This window comes from Pinus tabuliformis, chromosome 5_1 (assembly GCF_031772625.1).
Source record: "Pinus tabuliformis cultivar Carrire ecotype Pingquan chromosome 5_1, CPIR1, whole genome shotgun sequence".
NCBI lineage: Eukaryota > Viridiplantae > Streptophyta > Pinopsida > Pinales > Pinaceae > Pinus > Pinus tabuliformis.
This window is the reverse complement of record NC_142305.1, coordinates 772,208,691-772,234,564: the sequence shown is the minus strand read 5'-3', so window position 1 is coordinate 772,234,564 and position 25,874 is coordinate 772,208,691. Positions and strand designations below refer to the sequence as shown.

General features: G+C 41.5%; 1 protein-coding gene across 1 annotated transcript in view; it reads right to left on the bottom strand.

Moving 5' to 3' along the window:
* Positions 1 to 25,874, bottom strand: part of EMB2735 (embryo defective 2735) — a 127,990-nt gene that overhangs the window by 77,852 nt on the left and 24,264 nt on the right. The window lies entirely within an intron of this gene.

Genomic DNA, 25,874 nt, shown 5'->3' with positions numbered 1-25,874 from the left:
TATGGTGCTTTGGTGGGATTGTACGAGAGTAGCAACACTAGTAGGAAACTAACCTTGAGGCATCAACTTCATAGTGTTATGATGTCTAGATCAGATTATGTTGTTTCTTATCTTATGAGAGTCTCTTAGTTGAGAGATGAGCTTAGAGCCATTGGAGATTCTATTGATGATACAAAACTTGTTACAATGACTCTCAATGGATTCCCTTCCTCATGGGATCCATTTGTTCAAGGAATTTGTGCACAAGAAAATCTGCCCAAGTTTGATAAGCTATGGACTGATTGTGTCCAAGAGGAGGCCAGACTATTGTCTAAGAATAGCTTATAGAATCCACAGAATGAGGAAACTCAAGCTCTTGCAACTCATGCCAGGAAAGGAAGCAGAAAAATGTCTTTTTGGAAGTTTGATAAGAAGAATATTGATAGAAGACCTACTTCAGTTCCAAATCAACAAAAGAAGGATATGTCAAAGATCAAGTGCTTCAATTGCCATGATTTTGGACACTATGCATCCCAGTGTCCTCAAAGGAAAAGGAAGGGAAAGAAGCATGCATTGGCAGTCGATGTTGATGATGATAATGATGAGCATCCACCTTAGAAAAAGTCAAAGGAATTTTTCTTTGCCTTTGATCTTTCAGACACCATTACCAATAATAGTGATGTTTGGCTAGTAGACAATGGTGCCTCTAGGCACATGACAGGTTTTTGAGATTCTCTCACTGATTTGACAGAGGAGTATTCAGAGTGGCAGGTGGAACTTGGAGATAATGCCAAGTATGCAGTGGAAGGAATTGGATCAACATTGCTTCAGCTAGAGTCTAGAGATTTACTACACATGAGAGATGTATTGTTTGTACTAGGATTGAAGAAGAACCTGCTCTCTATCTCAATATTGGAGGATAGAGGTTACAAAGTTGAATTTGTAGATGGTCAGGTTCTTCTATGGCCTGAGGGCTCCAGCATAGACTCCGCAAGAGTGATTGGTGTTCGAGAGGGAGGACTGTACAGATTACTAACACATCCAGCCTAGGTCGTGGCATATGACAGTATCAACTCATGTGAGTCTCATATGGAAATTGATAGTGAGGAGCAGGAGGCTCCGAAGGATGTAGGTACAAGTCCATCTATTATAGATGTTCATTCTTTAGACTATCAGGAGGACCCAGCAGAGCCTGTGGATCTACCGAGAGATGTTGCTAACACTTTGCAGGATGCAGAAGGGCATGCAGCTCCCAGAGGTACTTTCAGGGTGAGTATACGACCACAGAGGTTCTCGAGCTATATAGCATTGATGAGCAGCATCATTGATTCCAAGCCTTCCAGTTATGAGGAGGCAGTAGGCCAATAGGTTTGGAAGGATGCTATGATGGAGGAGTATCAGTCCATCATGAAGAATGATGTGTGGGAAGCCAGTGGTCACTTCCAAGAAAGATCTATAAGATCAAGCATGCAGCAAATGGCAGCATTGAGAAGTACAAGGTGAGGCTGGTGGCGAGAGGGTTCTCCCATAAAGAGGGAGTGGACTATGACAAGACATTTCCTCCAGTCGCTAGGTACACTTCTATTAGAACTATTATTTCTCTTGCTTCAGTTATAAGTTGGAAGATACATCAGATGGATGTAAAGACCGTGTTCCTCAATAGTATGATTGAGGAGGAAGTGTACATAGAGCAACCTCAAGGCTTTGAGGTACATGGGAAGGAGTCCCATGTTTGTAGATTGAAGTAGGCTTTGTATTCCAAGATTGATGGATACTTGATGAGCTTGGGCTTTACCACGAGTGTTGTGGATCCTGACCTTTACTTCATGATTGTTGATAGCGATCCTTTGATCTAGGTGTTGTATGTGGATGATCTGTGTCAAAAAATGTAACTAGTTTCGGTCTTCATAATTGTCAATGTACTAATGTTAATAACTATATCTTATGTTACAAGAAAAAGAAGAAAGAAAATATTATTTTCAAGCATGGGTTTCATGCTCCATTTTGATGGTCATCTAGGTAAAGCATGTTCTTCATGCTTCTAGGGTTTGTCATGTCAAAAGAATATTTTTCTTGAGTCAAGAAAGTCATTATCATTTGTATAAGACCCTATTGGGCAAGTTGTAACATGAAAAAGATATAAATTATGAGTCTAGAAAGTCCTACAAGCCTCCAAGCACAAGTTGGCCCTAGCAGTGACAAGTCAGCCTAAAGGAGGGAATTCAACCTCATGAAAAGCCTATAAATAGAAGCAGATTCGACCTCATTTGATCACCAATTTGATCTCTCAAGAAAGAAGTTTGATCTAGGGCAAGGAAGATCAAGGAAGCTAGAGTGAAGATCAAGGAAGCAAGAAGAAGTCTAGAAGAACAAGGAAAACCTATTTTTGGGCCTTATTCTCTCACATGTGCGAAGGTTAGTGTTTATGTAGCTTCAAGGAAGGCTGAAAATCGCAAGTCTGAATTGCAGGAGGTCGAATTGCAGATCCAAGTTGCAGAAGAGTTGAATACTCTGATTTGATCTAGTTTGACTTTGGAGATCTTGGCTTGTTTGAAGGAAGACTTCTTGAAGAATTGACTCGTGCCAGAATTAGGGTTTCTGCAATTGCTACAGGGTTGAAGTTGCAGGTCGAAGTTGGGGGTTGAAGTTGAAGTTGAAAGTTGGTTTAAGCACAATTGATCCTTGTTGATTTGGTTGATCTCTAACCTAATTGGAAGGACTTTTTGGGGGGTTGACTTGGTGCTTGGAGGAGTACTTGGTCTAGGGTTTTGGGTTTTGGTTTTCTCATTTGAAGCAGATTCTATAAGAAGAGAAGGTATTTTCTTGGTTTTGCCCTTGGAGGGATTTTGCCCTGGCTTGGAACTTATATCATGTGTCCATTGTCTTTATTGTTTTTGCTCTTGATAATTGTTTGTTGAAAAAAATCTAATAACGAAACACAAGAAGATAAATAAAGTTCACAAGCAATTATTTAGGTTAAGGAGAAATTGAATTAATAAGTTGCCCTATTGCATTCTCCAACAATCTATTCCTTACTAGGGAAGAAAGGCTCATTGTCGGGTGCAAGAGGGAGTTGGCCTCAGAGTTTGAGATGAAGGATCTTTGCCTGATGCACTATTTCTTGGGATTGGAGATGTGGGAAAGACTTGATGAGATATTCCTTAGACGAGGAAGTACATTGTTTAGATTTTAAGTAAATTCGGTATGATGGACTGCAAGTCCATGGCTACACCTATGGTGACCAATCTAAAGAGGTTTAGTGATTATGCTTCGGATTCAGTTTTGGTGAATCCCACGATGTACACGCAGTTGATCAAACCCTTGATGTACCTAGTTAACACCATGCCTAATATTTGCTTTGCAGTGAACACCCTCAACTAGTATATGGTTGTGCCAAGGCAAGTATATTGGGTTGCAGCAAAGCATGTGTTGAAGTACCTGCGTGGTGCAGTTGGATATGGTTTGAGATATGTCTCAGGAGGTGAAGTGAGGTTGTAGGCATATACTGATTCAGATTGGGTTGGGAGTGCAAAGAACAGAAAGAGCACCTTGGGGTGTTGCTTCAGCTTGGAATCGGTTAAGATATCCTGGTTTAGCAAGAGGTAGACTTATGTCGCACTCAGTACAGTAACAGAGTATATCAGAGCCAGTGTTGCAAGTCAAGAAGTAGTGTGGCTTCGGAAGCTACTTGTAGGGTTATTTGATTAGGCGGAGATCAAATATCACTTCATTCGAGACATGGTGCAGAAGGGAGTAGTGAAGCTCTAGTACATATCCACAGACGAGCAAATTGCAAACATTCTCACCAAGCCTTTGTCTAAAGCGAAGTTTGTATACTTCAAAGACAAGCTTGGCGTGATGCAGAATGTCTCCCTCGTTGAGAGGGAGTGTTGACGTCTTTGCAGGATTGGGCAGATATTCTCCCACGGAGTTATGCTAATTTGACTAGTGGGGGAAGGATACATTCACCTAAGAAGCCATGTTGATTTGGCTAGGCCATGCTGATTTGGCAGGGTTGAATGGACCAGGAGAAGACCTTCTCCTGAGAAGCCATGCTTATTTGACCAGGAGAGAAGGATACATTCCCCTGAGAAGCCATGTTGATTTGGCTAAGGGTGAATGGATCAAGGAGAAATTTTATCCTGAAAAGCCATTCTGATTTGACCAAGGAAGATTGAAGAATTTACCCATGCAGCTATGCTGATTTGGCTAGGGGTAAATGGCCCAAGATACTCACATTGCTTGCTCGAGGGTGGAGTGATCTATATCTATAGACGTGCATATGAGGAGTCACATCGCCTGCTCCAGGATGGACTGATCTATATCTATAGACGTGAATGTGAGGAGACACTACATCAACATAGCAAGCTCATGAACTTCCCTTGTGGAAGAGAAATTTCAATTAAAGAGAAATTTGTTTGCAGGTAAGGAGAATACCTCCCTCGCTAAGATGGAGTGTTGAATTTTTGTAGCATCAAGAGGTTTTCCCATGTGGCTAAAATGGTCTTCAAGTCGACCCACAAAAATTAAATAAAAATTTGATTTTTGGAGTGACAAGTCAGCCATCCTATGAAGAGGTGTGTCTCTTAGGTTGTCACATCCCCATTCAGCTTGTATAAATAGACATTGTGATGCCTCATTTCAACACCAAAGAAGAGCAACTTTTCTCCATCATTCGTATCCCTCTTAGACAACCACATGTGTGGAGAAGGAAGACAAGTTTGACCATATTGACCAAGCTTATTTGACCTCTATTTTAACCGAGTTTGACTTGCATTAACCGAGTTGCTTTATCTCAAATTTGACCATAAGAAGGCTACAATTTGACCGCAAGAAGGCCACAGTTTGACTACAGGAAGGCCACAAGGTTTTGATCGCAAGTATGAATTTGACAATAGGGTCTGTTGAAATTTCTGAGTCTATCAGTTAGAAATTTAATCTGTATTCTTCTGGTTTATTTCTTCTACTTGTTAAATTCGAACAAGTTATTTAAAACATATAAATAACGAAATAAACACAATACAGTCTCAACATCTACAAATCATCAACTGAAAGTAAACAAACACACAAGTGACACCGTTATTTTTGGACAAATGTCCCTGGAAAAACCCAACGCGAGAAAATTGGTGGAGCGATTCTGAGGGTGTTAAGTCCCTATACTACTAGTGTAACCCCTTATTGTTATTAGTGAAACCCCCTTATTATATTGCTGTGCCCATGTAGTACCCATATTGTTATTATTATGCCCCATAGAAGTCCACTATTGTTATTACTGTGCCCTTACATTATTATTGTTATGTGGGCTCTAATTATATTATGACTCCTTAGACTCCTATATATAGAAAGGAGGTCTTGTCATTTGTATCATCCAGGAATTGTTCATTTGTGTAATTTAAAGGAGGTTGCCCCCTCGAAGAGGCTTATTTCTAAGGCGTTGATCTATCTTTTCTATCTTTTTGTGAGCTGGTTTCATAACATTTGGTATCATAGCTTTGAATTCTAGGGTTTCGCTGTTCCACACAGGTCATTGTGGCATGTTCGCTATAATTTTTTTCTGCGACGTTTCCGACGCTAAAAACAAAACCCATTTGAGACGAAATCTCTCTGAACCTCGGGTCCGAATTTCAGATCTTGTCTCGCTATATTTTCGAAGATCTAATCTGAGGAATTTAGGGTTTTTGCAAGATCCATAATTCCATCTCAAACAGGGCATCGTGGAATTTTCGCTATAATTGTTTTTCTACAAAGTTTCAGACTCTTAAACTAAAACCCATTTGAGCTGAAATCTTGGTGACGCTCAGGCCTAAATTTCAGATCTTGGTTCGCTATATTTGCGGAGATACGGTCCAAGACATTTAGGGTTTCTGCAAGATCCCAAATTACATTCCAAACAGGTGACCTTGGGAAAATCGTCATAACTTTCCTTCTGAGCATCATATTTAAGTTTCATAAGAAGTTACAGAAAGAGGACGGCTTGTAGATTTTTTTGCATCAGTTTTAGGTCCAAAGGTGGAAACAGTGACACGTGGCACTTCATACAAGTTTTCTCTTATGAAAAGGTATATAATCAGGTCATCTTGGGAGATTGTGCATAAATCTTTCTTGGAGAATCCAATTTCGATCAGGCTGGTGGAATTGGAAAGAGGATGCAAAGGGCTACCACAGGTCTTAATTCCAGAACTGGAAGATCTGAAATTACAGAGTTATAGGCATTTCAAAATCGAGCTCCTAAAATCAAGAAAAGGCGATATGAGTTAGTTTGATGGCAAGGATCCGATAAATTGGATACTAAAAATGGAGCAATAGTTTGATCTACATGAGGTGCAACTGTTACAAAAGGTACGTATTGCATCCTTATATTTAGAACCGAATCAATTTTTATGGTATGAAGGGCTTTGTTCTCGTAAACCACTTGTCACGTGGTCAATTTTCACGGAGGAAATGATAGCACATTATGAGGATACAAAGAGAAACACTTTCTTTAACCAATTGATTAATCTCAAACAAAAGGGTTCAATGGCAGAGCACATTGAGGACTTTCAAAAATTGAATATAATGGTAAATGATATTCCAGAGAAGCAAAGAATTGATGTCTTCATAGGAACTTTAAAGGATAACATTCAACATGAGATTCGTCTTTGGGAACCTGATTCATTGGAAAAGGCATTCAGGTTGGCAAAAAAAATTGAAAGCAGAATTATGGAAACAAGGAATCCCACCACTCACAACTATAAATATGGAAGTGTTTTTGCTCCTAGCCTTCCACAACCTACAAGGTTTACACCACAACAATTGGAAGAAAAAAGGGAAAAATGGCTTTGTTACATTTGTGATAGCAAATACACTAAAGGTCATGAGTGTGCTAGAAGAAATTATTTTACATAGATTGTGAAGAAGAGAAAGAAAAGGATCAAGAAACATCAAAAGAAGAGGATATACACTAAGAACCAACCCTAGAGAAAGAAAAAATGAATCCGACCATATCTTGTAAAGCACTGGCAAGAATTACCACTCCTCAAACTCTCAAGATAGAAGGACATATCAAGAAGAAAAAGGTTCAAGAAGTGAAAGATCACATCGAGAAAGAAGAAATGAATCCGACCATATCTTGCAATGCATTGGCCGGAATTTCCACCCCTCAAACTATCAAGATAGAAGGACATATCCAGAAGAAAAAGGTAATAGTGTTGATTGATTCAGGCAGTTCCCATAATTTTATTCATTGTAAGATAGCCAAGGAACTGAATTGCTTCCTATCCATCACCAGAGTGTCAAGTGATGGTTGCAAGTGGAGGAAACATAAATTGCTCTGGAAAGTGCCATAATATCAAGTTATCCATGGGAGAATATGTATTGAATAGCCCAATGTTTTCCATTCCAATGGGTGGTGCTGATGTTGTACTAGGAGTCCAATGGCTACAATCCTTGGGTACAATAGCTTTTAATTTTCAAGAACTTTTCATGAAATTTTCTTTGGAAAGAAAGGAAGTTGAATTAAAGGGTATCACAGGGAAACCGGAAAAGATAATCAGCTCTAACGGACTGACAAAGCTTCTAAAGAAAGAAAAACGAAGCGTAATTCCACAATTATGTTCACTAGAGGTTCCCACATCGAAATCATCTATTTCTCCAGATCTCCAAAAAGCCTTGAACAATCATTCCAAGGTATTGGAGACTCCCAAAGGCCTCCCACCTATTCGTGATCATGATCATTCTATTCATTTGATTCCAAGAAGTGTTCCTCCAAACATCAGGCCTTACAGATATCCCTATGCCCAAAAGAGTGAAATTGAACGTATGGTTACAGAAATGCTAGAAGCTAGTATAATTCAACCTAGTCAAAGTTCTTTCTCTACTCTAGTAGTATTGATGCACAAGAAGGATGGCGCATGTGTCCGGATTATAGAGAGCTCAACAAACTCACTATTAAAGATAAATTTCCCATTCCTGTCATTGATGAATTATTGGATGAATTGCATGGATTAATTTACTTCACCAAGTTGGATCTTCGTTTAGGATATCATCAAATAAGAATGAAGACTGAAGACATTCCGAAAACAAAATTATTGAAGAAAGATGCATTTTCATGGACTCCAGAAGCAACGAAGGCCTTTGAACATCTTAAAGAGGCAATGTGCCAAGCACCGGTCTTAGCTACGCTAGACTTCACAAAAACCTTTATTGTGGAATATGATGCATCAGGAAATGGAATTGGTGATGTTTTAACACAAGAAGAAAGACCCATTGCTTTTGAAAGTCGTCCAATCAAAGGAAAGTATTTACACAAAGCTATTTATGAGAAGGAAATGTTGGCAAGACTACATGCACTTAAGAAATGGCGACCTTACATAATGAGAAGATCCCAGTTCAAACAATATTGCCAAAACTTGACGAGGAAGGAAAAATCATATTGGAACCTGGAGCAGTCACAGAAACAAGAACCCAATAGCTACGAAATCGATCAATTTCAAAGTATTTCATCAAGTGGAAGAACTTACCCGCTGAAGATTCCACATGGGAGGACAAGAATTTTAAACAGAAGCATCCAGAACTACTCAAGCATTGAGGACAACACTTTTTGAAGAAGAGGGGCATGTTAGGTCACTATACTACTAGTGTAACCCCTTATTGTTATTAGTGCAACCCCCTTATTATATTGTTGTGCCCATGTAGTCCCCATATTATTATTATTGTGCCCCATAGAAGCCCACTATTGTTATTATTGTGCCCTCACATTATTATTGTTATGTGGACTCTGATTATATTATGACCCCTTAGACTCCTATAAATAGAAAGGAGGTCTTGTCATTTGTATCATCCAAGAATTGTTCATTTGTGTAATTTAAAGGAGGTTGCCCCCTCGAAGAGGCTTATTTCTAAGGCGTTGATCTATCTTTTCTATCTTTTTGTGCGTTGGTTTCATCATAGAGGGCTTATTATTATGCAGTATTTCCTTGAGTACAACTGGGTGCCAAACTGGTTAACCCGACAGAAAAATAACTGGCAGCAATACCTCTCTATTCGGAAACAGGTATTCAGAAAACCTGTCCCACGAAACCCTCTCCGGCCTCTCTAAAGCATTGCGCTGGCCCTTCTGGCCTCTGCATCAGCCCCAAACCCCTCTGCGTCAGCGCTCTGAGGCACTGGGCAACCCCTTCTGGCCTTCGCATCAGCCCCAAACCCCTCTGCGTCAGCGCTCTGAGGCACTGCGCAGCCTCTGGGACCCTTTGCATCACTCCAGCTTCTCTCTGGGTGGATGACACAGTCCCTCTGGGCTCTGCGTTGTCTCTGCTGGGCTCTGCGAGGCCTGGTCTGGTTGTTTCTTCTCGCTCTCTGCCTCTACGCTAGCCTCTCGACATTGTCTCTACCTCTCTGTCCAGTACTCACTGCCCCTCGCTGCTGATCACTGATTCGAATTTGCTTAGCAACCCCGCTCTAGCAAAACGAATGACTGATCACTCTAGTGCGTTCTCCAACTGACCCTCAAGCCTCCTCTTATACTTTTCTTGTTGGTCCTTCAATGGCCGAGATTAAATCTCTAATCAACGGCTAAGATTAGATTTGGCTTGATCCATGACTTTTCGAACCTTCTAACCCAGTTTTATATTAATAACCATTAATATTTTATTTTTCCTAAGGTTAGACTTAGGAACTCCATTAACAATATTAATTATTTTAATATCTCCCAAACCGGGTACAATCTGTCCAAACCATTTCTGGGTCTTGGAGATCTTGTGTGCTTTAGTCTCTCCACCAATTTTCATGGCTAGAGCACATCTAATGCTACCCCAAATCAACACTCCCTCTTAGCGAGGATTGTGCTCTAGTAATACTCCACACTGAGCATCACTCTGATTATATGGCACCGGTACCTGTGTTGATGCTAGGCCTCCCTGCCCAACATCCTCTGCACTACTGCATCCTGTACTGCTTCCCATGGCCCTGCCACTACCACTGTTGCATCGATACGCCAGCTCCCTTTGCATCCGTGTTGTTGCTGGTCCATCCTCCCAACAATGCATCTGCACTACATCCCCTCTCATTATGTTGCATCGTGCTACTGCCAACTGCTACTGCACTGCAACTCAGTTACTGAGAAGTAAGTAACTAATCCACCCAACTTCTGACATCCCTGTCAGGCTAGAAACACTCCCGATGTTGAAGCTCTCTCTGCCGCTAACAAGTGCTCCCTCTACTGACCTCTGCGTTGTTGCAACAACTCCCTACATCTCGCACCGTTGCACACCTCTCTGTGCCATCCTGCACTAGTGCAACACTCTCCATGCCTCTCGCACTGTTGCAGCCTGCTAGCCTCGCACTGCCCGGGGACTCCTGCACTGTAGCACTCTCTGTTGCTTCATTCGCATCCGTCTCTACCGACATCCGCCAGTCCTGCTACTCTCTCTTCGGGGCTCCCGTAGCAAGGTATAATCCAAGAGGTTGGGTACCTCAAGGATCCTACCCCTCATCGCCTGTAGTCCTCCTGACTACAGCTCGATGTCTCCCCACCTCTTCTCTAGAGGTACATGAGCACTCATGGCACAATCGTCATCCTCCTCGGCTGCCTTAGAGTCAAACGCCTCTCCCTTGTTCTTCTTCCTCGAACACTGGTTCGCATAATGACCCAGTTCCCCACAGTGGAAGCACTTGACCTTAGAGAGGTCCTTCTTCTTCCTCTTCTCCTGCTTTCCCGCAAATGCCAGAGCTGCATCCTCTTCCTCTTCCTTCTTGATCCGGACTCCTTTGTTGCTACTTCCCACCTTGCTCAACCACCTGATCTCCTCTTGACGAAGAGCCACCCACAATTCTTCCCAATCTGGAAGATCTGCCCTACCCAGTATGCTCTAGACAAATGTCTCCCACTCCTCGAAGACTGCGTTAAGTGTGGTCCTTACCATCATCTCCTCATCCGGCGTGGCCCCTATGGAAGTCAGTTGGTCCCAGATCTCCTTCAACCGACCAAGGAAGTGATCTATCTGCTCCCCCTTTTGCATCTGGTATGACCGTAGCTGATTCTCAAGTAACATCTTCCTCTGCACGGAAGTATGTTGGTACAACGTCTTCAAGGTGTCCCACATTTCCTTTGTCGTCTCCTTCTCAACAATATGTTGGACCACATGATCCTTGACCCCATCAAGGATGATGCATTTTGCCTTGGCCATTGCCTCCTCGTACTTCTCATTAGCTACCGGGTCAACTGGGATAGCCATTGTTCTCAAGGTGAAGCCCTTGATGCGATGTCTATCTAGAATGGACAGGATCCTGGCCTTCCAAACCATAAAGTTGGACGCCCCGTCCAGCCTGTCCTGATCCCTCAGCCCATTCACGGCCATATCACTGCTCTTCTGTCGACTCCTCTGAGTCTCTCTACTTCCCTTTGATACCACGTTGAAATTTCTAAGTCTATCCGTTAAAAATTTAATCTGTATTCTTCTGGTTTATTTCTTCTACTTGTGAAATTCGAACAAGTTATTTAAAACATATAAATAACGAAATAAACACAATAGAGTCTCAACATCTATAGATCATCAGCTGAAAGAAAACAAACACACAAGTGACACCGTTATTTTCCCCGGAAAAACCCAATGCGGGAAAACTAGTGCAGCTATTCTGAGGGTTTATTATTATGCAGTATTTCCTTGAGTACAACTAGGTGCCAAACTGGCTCACCCAACAGAGAAAAATAACTAGCAGCAATACCTCTCTATTCGGAAACAGGTATTCAGAAAACCTGTCCCATGAAACCCTCTCCAGCGTCTCTAAAGCATTGTGCTGGCCCTTCTGGCCTCTGCGTCAACCCCAAACCCCTCTGCGTCAGCCCTTTGAGGCACTGTGCAGCCTCTGGGACCCTCTGTGTCACTCCAGTTGCTCTCTGTGTGGATGACGCAGTCCCTCTGGGCTCTGCATTGTCTCTGTTGGGCTCTGTGTGGCCTGCTCTGGCTACTGCTTCTCGCTTTCTGCCTCTGCGCTGGTCTCTCGACACTGTCTCTGCCTCTTTGTCCAGTACTCACTGCCCCTCGCTGTTGATCACTGATTCGACTTTGCTTAGCAACCCTGCTCTAGCAAAACGAATCACTGATCACTCTAGTGTGTTCTCCAACTGACCCTCAAGCCTCCTCTTATACTTTTCCTGTCGGTCCTTCAACGGCCGAGATTAAATTTCTAATCAACGGCTAAGATTAGATTTGGCTTGATCCATGACTTTTGGAACCTTCTAACCCAGTTTTATATTAATACCATTAATACTTTATTTTTCCGAAGTTTAGACTTAGGAACTCCATTAAAAATATTAATTATTTTAATATCTCCTAAACCGGGTACAATCTATCCAAACCATTTCTGGGTCTTGGAGATCTCATGTGCTTTAGCCTCTCCACCAATTTTCATGGCTAGAGCACATCCTATGCTACCCCAAATCAACAAGTCTATGTTGACCATAGTCCTACTTTGACCAGGCTGTTGACCAGCATTGAAATTCTGATATTTTAGTTGGTTTGAATAGCGTTGACTTGCTGAAGTATCGACCATGTTTGACTTGTATTTTGACTTGGATATTGGCACAGATTTCTAGACAAATTGTTGATTTGTAAACTTAGCTGAAAAATAATTTCTACTAAGAAAAGTCGTTGGGTTTTCTCCTAAGGTTAGGTTTCCTAGGGTAATATTATTTTCTCTATTGTGCATGGCTATCTTTCTATGATCTTTACTATTTCCACTACATTTACTGTTGAGATTTTCTTGAGTGTAATTATTCAATGATAGTAGTGGAATAAAATATTGGTTGGAAATCATTAGGAAGTAATCATCTGGCAAAAAATTGTATTATACTATACATCTTGTAGAAAATTCAACAGAAGCGAGGGCCTCTAAGGAACAAAGTGCAAGGTAGGGGTATCGATCTCTCCCAGCAACTGAATCTCTGAAAGATTTGACGTTGTGGAGGAAAGAAACGAAGCGAAAGATGACATCGATGCGGAAGGGGTGGGCACCAAACTCTACCTGAATAATGGGCTATGGGACTGTACGTTTGTGTCAGATAATGCACCTAAGAAGCAAGGATTGAAGTCTTTTTGTCTATGCCCAATTTGTCTATACCAAGCTCAACCCCCAGATCTCGAAGCCATAGAGGACTATGGGTCTAATAATTGTGTCCATGAGGTACAGCTTGCACGAAATGTCCTGAAACTAGCTCTAGAAGCATTGTCTCTCAATAAGGGCCAGGCAACCATACCTTTTGCTAAGTTGAGGCTAGAGGGCTTGTCGCAAACCAAAACGAGGTCTCGTGAACTGTACTCCCAAGTAGATGTATGATGTGTGTTGGAAATTGTAACTAGGTCCGGTCTTCATTTACTGTATTTGAGTCATCATGAAATGTACTTGTCAAAAGAATAAAGAAAAGAATTTATTATTGTAAAAATGACTTATTAAAGAATGGGTTTCATGCTTGGGTCATCATTATATTAGTCAAAGTCCCCATTGTGGACTCCTAGGATTAATATTGAGTTTATAGAGTTATAGTACATTCAAAGAGACCCTTCTTGGGCTTTTGAATCATGTAAAAAGGTTAAGTATTGAGTCAAATATTATTTATGTATCCTCCACACCTAAGTCACCTGACACGGGGATTTGGGACACGTAGGATTCAAGATTCGTGGTGTCGGATTCGGACACGCTGACCCCCCAAAACAGGACACGTTAGGACACGTTATATATTATTTTATTAAAAATATATATATATATATATTTAAAAAAATATACATATATATTAAAAATTAGATATTATCATATTTCTTACACAAATTTTAATTAATGATACAAATTCATTGATTTCAAACATAGATCTTCATCTATAGCTATTAGCATGCATAGTACATACAAAATTCAAATAAATGTCAGTGGTACTGGTCACATAAATGATAAATCTATTAAAAATTTAAATCGTGATTCATAACTCATAATTGAAAGACAACTTACAACTACAAGATAGTAAGATAAACACACTGACAACTGTAGTTTTCTCATTAAGTCATCAAATCAAAATGTGTTACATAGGTAGTGTTGGTGCAATGCCAATGGCAAATAGAAATAGAAAATATAAAACAACTACAGGTATACAAGCCTCAAGGCATCAATCAGCATCACTGTCCCCATCATCATGGTCCCCACTGCTCTCCTCTACATCCTCCTACTCCATTGTATCCATAGTCGCCTCTGCATCTGCTGGTATGGAGGTTGACCCCTCTAAGTCATCAAATCTAAAAGGCTCTAGCACTGGATCTTTGAGATCCATGTTGGCCGATGCCAACTCAACAGTGGTGTCCAGACCCATATCATCAGGAACAGTGTTACTTGGGAGCGGGAGCGAAAGCGGGGAGCGGGAGCGACATATTCAGAAGCTCTTGGTTTGGTGCTCTTGATTAAATACGAGTTCCATACCCTAATACATGACAAAATTCAATGGAAACATTGCAATCCCCCAATTCTAAAATCCTGAAAAACTGATAAGTCTGTTGAATTTTGAATGAAATCTAAAATTCTACTTTCTCCATATGAAATCCAATGAGGCCGGAACCACTCTCAAACATCCTGAGTCATTTCATGGTAATGCTAAAAATTTAAGTAAAAGGATGAAAATGAAGATTAAGGAGAATGTCACTTTTACTTTAAGAATTTAACATTACCATGAATAGCATATCAATACTAGGGCCTAGACTTGATCATGAAGCTGCCAAAATGCTTTACTCCTTGCTCCAACAGCACAAATCACTTGCCAACAGCACAAATCACTTGCCAAATGACAATTTTAATGAGCAAACACGCCCTTTTCATTCCCGCGCTGAGCTTAGCGAGTCCTGGAAACCGGACACGTGTCCTAAAATCGCGACACGCTTTTGAAAATCGCGACACGCCCTCGGACACGACGTGTCCTGTGATTTGGACACGAATCCGGACCGAATCGTGTCGGATTCGCCGGATTCGGGATTCGCAGGGGGTTTAGGACGAATCCGGTGGCCTAAGGACCCTAATTCGACCCACAAGAAGCCTATAAATACAAGCTAGTCGAAGTCATTTGGAGGATCACATCTCAAGCTAGTTCGATATCTCAAGAGTGGCTAGGGAAGTGCGAAGTTTGTTGCCGGGAAGCCAAAGGAAGTGTGAGTTTGGGGAAGTCTAAGGAGAAGAAGAAAATCAATCTTTTAGTGCCTCTCTCTCTTTGTTTTGTGCCCTGGATCGGAAGATCGAAGTCTTCCAAGTTTTTGTTGTTGTCGAAAGATGCCTATTGCCAGAAGTTGCTGCCTAGTCGAAGTTGTTGGAAAGGGGTCGAAGATCTGGGAGGCTAACTTGGTGTGGAGGGAAGGTCTGGTCTTTGTCTAGGGTGAAGAGTCTCAAAGAATACTATCAAAAGGAAGAATTATCTTGACAGGATTTTCCCCTCGAGGGGGTTTTTTGTGTCTCTTGTTTTGTGATCTTCGTACACACATAATATGGTAATTTCTAGATGAAAAATAAGATAATAAAGAAGTAAAAGAAGCCAACACACTCACAAGTAATTATCAAGAAAGGAGAATCAAACCCTAATATAACTACTTTGATTTTCCAACATGGTATCGGAGCTAAGGTCACGAAGAGTCGAAGGTCACTTTGTTGGCATGGATTCTCCCTCTATGATGAACTACATAAGAATGGGTATCAACACTGCTGGAAGTTGGATCAAGCAGGTCATCTACTACTTGTTCAACAAGGTTAAAAGTCAAGGATTCTTGGTTTCTCTTACAGGTTTTCTTTGTGAAAAATCCTACACTATAGGAACCCCTACTGCAGCAAATCTGAATCTACTTCACCTACTTGATTTTTAAATTACATTCATCAAGTTATTCTTCTGAATACTGAAGCAAATTACTTATGCAACCTACACTAATTAAATATTTGATCTCATGAAACAAAAAACAGAGCAAAGAACAAGATACATAGGACACACTTATTTTTGGACACAATAGTCCCCAAAAAAACCCAATGCGGGAAAACCGGTGCAGCAACTCTGAGGGTTTATTATTATGCAAGAGAAATATTTGAATACAAATCTAGGATGCTCATCTAGCAATCCTTTACAGAGAAAATACTGGCAGAAAATCTGAGTGAGTTTTATCTCACTTCACCCAACAGAATTCTCGCTGATCCGGCACAAGACTAACTAACCCTGGTTATTTCTGCGTTGGCCCTACATCAGCCTTTCAGGCTCTACGTCACTTCTTTTGCCCTCTGCGTCAGCTATCACGGTTGTTACTAGCGGTTCCCGACAGTTCTGGATTCTGCGTGACATGCATCTTTTCTGCTCTGCGCAGGCCCTTCCGGCTCTGCGTCAGGATTGCGTGGGCCCATACTAGCCCAGCGTCAGCTCTCCCGGCTACTACGCTGCCTCTCTACAAGCTCTCTCTGTCAGTATTCTCCAGAAAGTCCTTCGTATAGATTCTCACTACCCCTCTGCGGTTGAATGATCACTTAGTTCGAATTTCTCAGCTTCCTCGCCTCAGAAATCGAAATCTAGATCAATTCTCTCTCTCTTTGTTTCCAAATGAACCCCAAGCCTCCATTTTATACTTTTCCTGTTGAGTCTTCAACGGCCGAGATTAAGTCTCTAATCAACAGCTAAAATTAAAGCACGACTTGATCCGCCTTCTAGATCATTCTCACCCATATTTTGATTAATAACCATTAATATTTTAATTTTCCTAAGTTTAGACTTAGGAATCCCATTAAAAATATTAATTATTTTAATAAAATACAATCCGAGTGGAATTTCACCAAACGGTTTCTGAGTTCTTTAGAACTCATGTGCCTTAGCCTCTCCACCAATTTTCAAGGCTAGAGCACTTCCGATGCGACCAAAAACTAACACTCCCTCTTAGCGAGGAAAGTGCTCTAGCAACAATGTCTACCTGCATGCTGCTTTGTTTATGAAGCACCTCCTTTCTGCACTGTTGTTGTTGCTACTGTACTTTTTCCCATGACACTGCCACTGCCACTGCCACTGCTGCATCTATACTACAGCGCCCTCTCAATCGCTGCATCTGCTATGTTGGTAGCACTGCCACTGCTAACACTGCATCCATACTGCAACTCAATTGCTGAGAGAAGCAACTGAAAAACATCCAAAATTAGCTGAACTTAACTGTGTTCAACATAATACAATGAATGTTGGAATTCGACCAATGTTGATCCTCTGAATCTTCTGCGCTACTGCTAACTTCTGCACTGTGCCATATGCACTGCTGCCAACCTTGCTCTGCGTTGACCAGTCTCTGGTCCCCAGCTACTGCATCTGTCCTCCAAACACTCCACCGCATCATCTGACACTAAGTCCATCTCGCTACTGTAGAATCTTGGGCTCCTGTAGCAAGGAATTGATCCAAGAGGTGGACTCCTCAAGGATCCTGCCCACGTGCAGTCCTCCCGACTACAGCTCAATATCGCCCCATCTCCCTCCTAGAGATGCGTGGGCACTCGTGGAAAACTCATCCTCGTTAATCTGTGCTGAAGCAGCCTTAGGATCATGTTTCTCATCCTGGTCCTTTTTCTTCAAAGGACACTGGGATGCATAGTGGCCCAACTTGCCACAACTGAAACATTTCACCTTCGAAATGTCCTCCTTTTTCTTCGGCTTCTGCTGTCCCTTCGATGCTAGAGTTGCGTTCTCCTCCTCCTTCGTCTTTGTGCCATTCCCACTGCTGCCATTGAGGTTGACCTTCACTAGGTCCCTCCTTAACTCCTCTTGTTGAAGAGTCGCCCACATCTCCTCCCATGAAGGTAGTTTTTCTCTGCCCAATATGCTTTGGACGAAAACTTGCCATTTATCCAAGACTCCATTCAGGGTTATCCTCACCATCACGGTTGGTTGAGGAGTGGACCCACTGCAGCAAGCTGGTCTCTAGTGTCCTGAAGACGTTGAAGATAGAGATTCACCCCTTCTCCTTTCTGCATCAAAGTCCGATGCAACTTCTACTCTAAATACATCTTTCGTTGTTTGTGTTAGTGTCAGTCTTCCCAGCCTTCCTCCAGTGATCAAATATGCTCTTACAAAGTGGTCTCAGAGTTTCCAAGTCAAATTTTGTCATTTCAAAGAGTTTTCAAGCAAAATTTGGTCACTAGGCATTAGGTCTAGGGTTTGCCTTAACTCCTTCTAAAGTTGTCAAAATGTTGGTCCATGTCACCATTCAGCTGAGTCTATCATCATTCATAGGGTTTTCATTGTCATGTCAGTGTCTAATGAGTCATTTTACATCTTGTTCATGCTTCAGTTGTGCCTTGGCAAGGTCATTTCCCTCTCCTAGGGTTTTGAAAGCCAATTTCTCTTGGACGGTCAAATCATCGGCAAAACTTGTTTCCTGATGTTCATACACCTTCCCCTATCCTTAAAGTACCTTATCAAACACTTCTCATCCCTTAGATCCGCCAAATTCCTCATTTTTGCACAAACCCTAGTTTCTAGCTACAACCTGGCAATTTTCTAGGTTGGGCCTGTGTTTTGCCCTTTTGGACCCCTTCCCCTCACTCAATCTCTGAGATTCCATTTTCCCCTACTTCCTAACATCCCTCCCTACTCCCCAAAATTTCCCCAAGAATTTAGAAGCCCCTTATCCCCTTCATTTCGCTCCATTTCGACAAAATTCCTTGTTTCACACATCGGGACAAGTCGCACTCAAATGATGTTCCAGAGCAATAAAATATGAATTTTGGAAAACTGAGAGAGGTTTTTGTCCACAACATGCCAAAGAAGAAAAACCTCCTTCACTTTTTGCACAGGTGTCATGGTTTTAGAGAAATGCCAAAATTACAATCACCGGATCCAAGGTGGTTGGCCAAGGCACAAAAAAGGAGAAAGAGGCCCGATCCCCTCCATATCTTGGCTGAGGTCTCACTGAAGGATCAAGGCACTCAATAGCCTAGCCACAGCTCAAATCCCAAAAAAATTTGAGAATTTTGGGTAATTTTGGCATTTTTTGGAAATTTACAGGTTTTGGCTCCTCAACGGGTCTCACCCCCGGTGAGACCCTTTGTCATGGCAACTCCTTTTCACAAAAACTCAGCATTTCCTGATTTGTTATGCAAAGTTACATATGCCCATGGATGGACTTGAGTTTTTATGGAGTTTTGGGCCTCCAGAAGGTCAAAATACATGAAAAATTTGACTTTCTGCCACTTTTTTGAACTGCAGAAAGCTGTCTTGGGAGAATTGATTTTTGACAGGGCAAATGAACTCCAAATTGAAAAATTCCAGTTGGGTTGGAAAGTAGACTCAAAGACCTTTCCAACGAGCTATCCTGCACCTGATTCTGACACCGGGAAGTGCCTCAAACAGAGCTCCAAAGGGGCGCGACCCGTTGAGCAGGGGGGCGCGACCCGTTGAGCAAACTTTGCCAGATTTCACTGTACAGCTCGAAAAAGCACAGTTTGACTTGGTTTGACTTTTTGGGGTTGAAGATGATTATCTTTGATGTAATTTTTGTAACTCTAAGACACTTTTACTCTTGTTTAACACTTCTAGAAGATTCATTCATGTCAAGGGTAAATATTTAATTAATGGATTGGTTTCCTAACTTATAGAGGCGAGTTGTTTTGACTGCCTAGATTTTAGTGCTCAGTTTAGAATTAGTTGAAACAGCTCCTAGAAGGATGAGCTCGACCCCTAGAGGCAAGGGAAGAGGTTGGCTTGCCTATATTATGTATTTTCTTAATCATTTTCAGGGGTTGGAAGGTTGGACTCTTGAGGGAGAAGCTATCATTGTATATTTTCACTGTATCTCTGCAATTTTTGGCTAAGGAAGACCAGGGTTTTGCAGTGATCTTTGGGATTCTTGTGGACTCATGTGTTGATGGTGTGTTTTCTCAATGTTCTTGTAAGCTTTGTTATGTGATTCATTTCCTTTCTTTACTGCTGCACATTAAACAAATGAAGTGTTAAAGTATGAATTCATGCTAGCCATGCTCTGCTTTTAAATTTGTTTAATTTCAATGTTTTCTACTGTCTAAAGGGAATTCAAAGTCATTGTTTGCTCTCTTTAGCTCCTCATCCTTCATTCCTGATCATCCATCTCAATCTAAGGCATCAATATTGTCTCCTGCCTCGCCCCAAAGAACCCCCTGCAGAAACTGTGTCAAATCCCCGCACCCAAAATTGCAATTCCTCAAATTGCCACCAAAAGCCCAAAAAACCCCAAATCAACCTTTTTAATCAGTTTACTAGCCTAATATCAGTGTTACCTTGTTGGTCATCTCATCCCATTGAAGATCTGCCGAGATTGATCGGAGAGAGCCCTCTCCTGCCCCGTAGGGCTAGCTACGAGGCTGAATGGTTTGATGTAGCCTTGGGGTTTACCTTTCTCAGCCTGAGGTGAAATTTCAAGTGCTAACACACTGGCGACCATACTGGGGAGAACAAACTTGTTTGTGGATTGATGTGTTGGTTTCATAAGTCTTAGACGGAGCCTGAAGTTATGCCAGGTAGCCTTCGAAACGCTTTTGCTTTGCATTAGCGGAAGTAGATAAACGCTGCTTCAGTCAATCTCCATGAGCTTGTGACAACAACACTTCGATTGCATTTTACCCCAGTACATGTATCAAGTTCAGATCTGATTGTTGATAGTGGACAACGATCAGACACTTGAAAGGCTGAAATCATTCACTGGCGACTCCTTCACTGAAAACTCCAGAGATCAATGCTTCATGGTGACTTCACTGCAGAGAGATCAGTAGCTTTGAGCTTTTCAAGATGGATTGGATTGCAAGAAGATATGCTCCCTTGAGCCGAGATCACATTCTAGGTTTTCCGAATAAGATTCCAAAGGTAGATTGGTCAAGGAATTTGCCTACATTTAATGATGATGGTAAGAAGGATGCTGCTTTACATCTAGTTAGATTTCACATGCATATTCGCAAGTTGAAGGTGGACTTTCCTGAAGATTGCTTGATGAAGATATTCCTGGCCACTCTGGAAGGTGAAGCCCAATCATGGTATGAAAGTTTGTCTCCTGCTTGTATTTATTGTTTAAAGGATTTTCATGCCTTGTTCATTGAACGATATAAGGACTCTTATCCATCATTGGATTTAGTTCAAGATTGTTGCAAGCATGCCTATAGTTTTATTGAAAGCCTTGAGAAGTTTTATGAAGATGATAATTTCATGGATGAAGAGATCATGGAAGCCCTGTATGAAAATCCGTTTCAGCAGCACACAGAAATCTTAGAGGATATTTGTCAAGATCAGCAGGTTGAAGATGGTCATATGGCTGTAATTGATGAAAGAGAAGAGCTTGTTTCAGATCTGCCCACAGAAGAAGACCAGATTGTAGATTGTGATAACCAAGCATACCTTGTGCTGAATCCTGAAAAGGAGAGTTTTGTTGTTGAGATCATAGACAAAGTTCTTGATCCAAATGTCCTTATGCCATCAGAACAGAGCCTGCATGAGGAGGTAATTCAGCCAGCTCATGAACAGCAAGGTGAGATCTTTGCTCAAGCAAGTGAAAAAGTTTCTTTGAGTGAATTTGTGGTAGATGATGTAAATGATAATATTGTGCTTGAAGAATGTAATAAGGAACTTGATAATTTGGTTATGATATCATATGAGGATGACTTACCATATATTCAAACTACAAAAGATCAGATCATTCAGGATTCCATTTCAGATTCTTCCTCATATGTCTCATGTTTTGAAATGTTATTTCAAGAGGAGATCTGCTCATCTGCTTGTTTAGAATTTTTTGAGGACCAGGAACATACTCTTTCCGAAGCACATGATGAAAGCATATCAGAATTTGAAGCAAAGGATACCTTGTTCTTTCAGCAGGAGGTGGCAATGTCAAGTCTTTATGTTTTCCAGGATCCAATGGCAGATTTGTTACAGTCAGCAGTGAAAGTGATTATTGTTGTGTTCAGTGATGAAGGAGATCATGGTCAGCTATGTTTTTGGATGCCCAATTACCAGTATCTATTGTTGATCATGAGATCTGATTGGGAGAATCAGTCAAGAAGGCATCTGCGTGATTGGTTGCATTGGCATTTTGATATAGTTTGATGTATATTGTCTTGTAAGAAACACAGGTGGTTGTCATCATGATTTCACATCTTGATGGACTGCTGCCCTTCCATAAGCTTTGTAAGTTCTTGTTTTAGTTAAGTCAGTCATGAGTCATTTGTGTTTGGTCTATTGAGTGAGTTTTTTCAAGTTATTTCAGTTTGCCATCGAGTTGGTTTGAGTCAAGCTTCAGTTAAGTTTCAGTCAGTTTTCAGTCAAGTTTTCATTCAATAAATGTGTCAAAGTTTTGTGTCAAAGGTGTAAATAATGACTCCATCGCCCAATGGTTGCAAGCACTAGTCTGCTCTCCCAGATGTCTAAGGTTCTTGGCACCTCCAAGGAGCTACCATCCCCATTGGAGCCAATGATAGTGTCAGTCTTCCCAGCCTTCCTCCAGTGATCAAATATGCTCTTACAAAGTGGTCTCAGAGTTTCCAAGTCAAATTTTGTCATTTCAAAGAGTTTTCAAGCAAAATTTGGTCACTAGGCATTAGGTCTAGGGTTTGCCTTAACTCCTTCTAAAGTTGTCAAAATGTTGGTCCATGTCACCATTCAGCTGAGTCTATCATCATTCATAGGGTTTTCATTGTCATGTCAGTGTCTAATGAGTCATTTTACATCTTGTTCATGCTTCAGTTGTGCCTTGGCAAGGTCATTTCCCTCTCCTAGGGTTTTGAAAGCCAATTTCTCTTGGACGGTCAAATCATCGGCAAAACTTGTTTCCTGATGTTCATACACCTTCCCCTATCCTTAAAGTACCTTACCAAACACTTCCCATCCCTTAGATCCGCCAAATTCTTCATTTTTGCACAAACCCTAGTTTCTAGCTACAACTTGGCAATTTTCTAGGTTGGGCCTGTGTTTTTCCCTTTTGGACCCCTTCCCCTCACTCAATCTCTGAGATTCCATTTTCCCCTACTTCCTAACATCCCTCCCTACTCCCCAAAATTTCCCCAAGAATTTAGAAGCCCCTTATCCCCTTCATTTCGCTCCATTTCGACAAAATTCCTTGTTTCACACATAAGGACAAGTCGCACTCAAATGATGTTCCAGAGCAATAAAAGATGAATTTTGGAAAACTGAGAGAGGTTTTTGTCCACAACATGCCAAAGAAGAAAAACCTCCTTCACTTTTTGCACAGGTGTCATGGTTTTAGAGAAATGTCAAAATTACAATCACCGGATCCAAGGCGGTTGGCCAAGGAACAAAAAAGGAGAAAGAAGCCCGATACCCTCCATATCTTGGCTGAGGCCTTACTGAAGGATCAAGGCACTCAATAGCCTAGCCACAGCTCAAATCCCAAAAAAATTTGAGAATTTTGGGTAATTTTGGCATTTTTTAGAAATTTACAGGTTTTGGCTCCTCAACGGGTCTCACCCCCGGTGAGACCCTTTGTCATGGCAACTCCTTTTCACAAAAACTCAGCATTCCCTGATTTGTTATGCAAAGTTACATATGCCCATGGATGGACTTGAGTTTTTATGGAGTTTTGGGCCTCCAGAAGGTCAAAATACATGAAAAAATTGACTTTCTGCCACTTTTTTGAACTGCAAAAAGTTGTCTTGGGAGAATTGATTTTTTGACAGGGCAAATGAACTCCAAATTGAAAAATTCCAGTTGGGTTGGAAAGTAGACTCAAAGACCTTTCCAACGAGCTATCCTGCACCTGATTCTGACACCTGGAAGTGCCTCAAACAGAGCTCCAAAGGGGCGCGACCCGTTGAGCAGGGGGGCGCGACCCGTTGAGCAGACTTTGCCAGATTTCACTGTACAGCTCGAAAAAGCACAGTTTGACTTGGTTTGACTTTTTGGGGTTGAAGATGATTATCTTTGATGTAATTTTTGTAACTCTAAGACACTTTTACTCTTGTTTAACACTTCTAGAAGATTCATTCATGTCAAGGGTAAATATTTAATTAATGGATTGGTTTCCTAGCTTATAGAGGCGAGTTGTTTTGACTGCCTAGATTTTAGTGCTCAGTTTAGAATTAGTTGAAACAGCTCCTAGAAGGATGAGCTCGACCCCTAGAGGCAAGGGAAGAGGTTGGCTTGCCTATATTATGTATTTTCTTAATCATTTTCAGGGGTTGGAAGGTTGGACTCTTGAGGGAGAAGCTATCATTGTATATTTTCACTGTATCTCTGCAATTTTTGGCTAAGGAAGACCAGGGTTTTGCAGTGATCTTTGGGATTCTTGTGGACTCATGTGTTGATGGTGTGTTTTCTCAATGTTCTTGTAAGCTTTGTTATGTGATTCATTTCCTTTCTTTACTGCTGCACATTAAACAAATGAAGTGTTAAAGTATGAATTCATACTAGCCATGCTTTGCTTTTAAATTTGTTTAATTTCAATGTTTTCTACTGTCTAAAGGGAATTCAAAGTCATTATTTGCTCTCTTTAGCTCCTCATCCTTCATTCCTGATCATCCATCTCAATCTAAGGCATCAATACTGTCTCCTACCTCGCCCCAAAGAACCCCCTGCAGAAACTGTGTCAAATCCCCGCACCCAAAATTGCAATTCCTCAAATTGCCACCAAAAGCCCAAAAAACCCCAAATCAACCTTTTTAATCAGTTTACTAGCCTAATATCAGTGTTACCTTGTTGGTCATCTCATCCCATTGAAGATCTGCCGAGATTAACCGGAGAGAGCCTTCTCCTGCCCCGTAGGGCTAGCTACGAGGCTGAATGGTTTGATGTAGCCTTGGGGTTTACCTTTCTCAGTCTGAGGTGAAATTTCAAGCGCTAACAGTTTGGAAGAGCCTTCATACAGTGACGACAAGGCTTCCCACATCTCTCGGGCTATATCTTTGCCCTGCAAGTGTGAGACCACATGATCTCGAACTCCATTGAGAATGAGCCTCTTTGCCTTCACTTGTTCGGCCTTGTACTTCTTCTTTTGATCGTTGTCAGCAAGAACAGCTACAACACTTTTGACATAGGCCTCGAGATCATGTTCCTCCAGAATAGCTAATATTTTGGTCTTCCATATGACATAGTTGGAGGCTCTGTCCAACCTGTTCTGATCTCTGAGCTCATGCGATGCCATCTCACCCAACTGTCGAACTGACTCCTTTAGTCACTGCTTAGCACTGCTCAGCAAGTGAGAAATTCAAACTTTCTGAAAGAAAGTTCTCTGAGGAGAAAATTCCCCTTCTACGTGTCTTTGTTCTTTTCCAGCGGATTTCTACCCCGGCAAAAACTGCGCCCTTCAAGCACTGCATTGAGGCTCTGCGTCACTCCCTCTGCCTCTGCAAACTCACGAACTAGAAATCGTACCTCTCTGTCGTCTCACTCAGAGAGAGATTTCCTTAGATCTGCTTCTCGGCAAGGACTGCGCAATCCCTTCAAGGGGATTCGAATTGCTGCCAAGTGCAGCTTTCGACCTCACTGCTCAGCACTGGATCTGCTCTTCCTGTTTCAAAATCAACGCTCTGATACCATGTGAAAATTCCTACACTGTAGGAACCCCTACTACAGCAAATCTGAATCTACTTCACCTACTTGATTTTAATATTACATTCATCAAGTTATTCTTCTAATAATGAAGCAAATTACTTATGCAGCCTACACTAATTAAATATTTGATCTCATGAAACAGAAAACAGAGCAAAGAACAAGATACATAGGACACTCTTATTTTTGGACACAATAGTCCCTGGAAAAACCCAATGCGGGAAAACCGATGCAGCAGCTTTGAGGGTTTATTATTATGCAGGAGAAATATCTGAATACAAATCTAGGATGCTCATCTAGCAATCCTTTACAGAGAAAATACTGGGGGAAAATCTAAGTGAGTTTTACCTCACTTCACCCAGAAGAA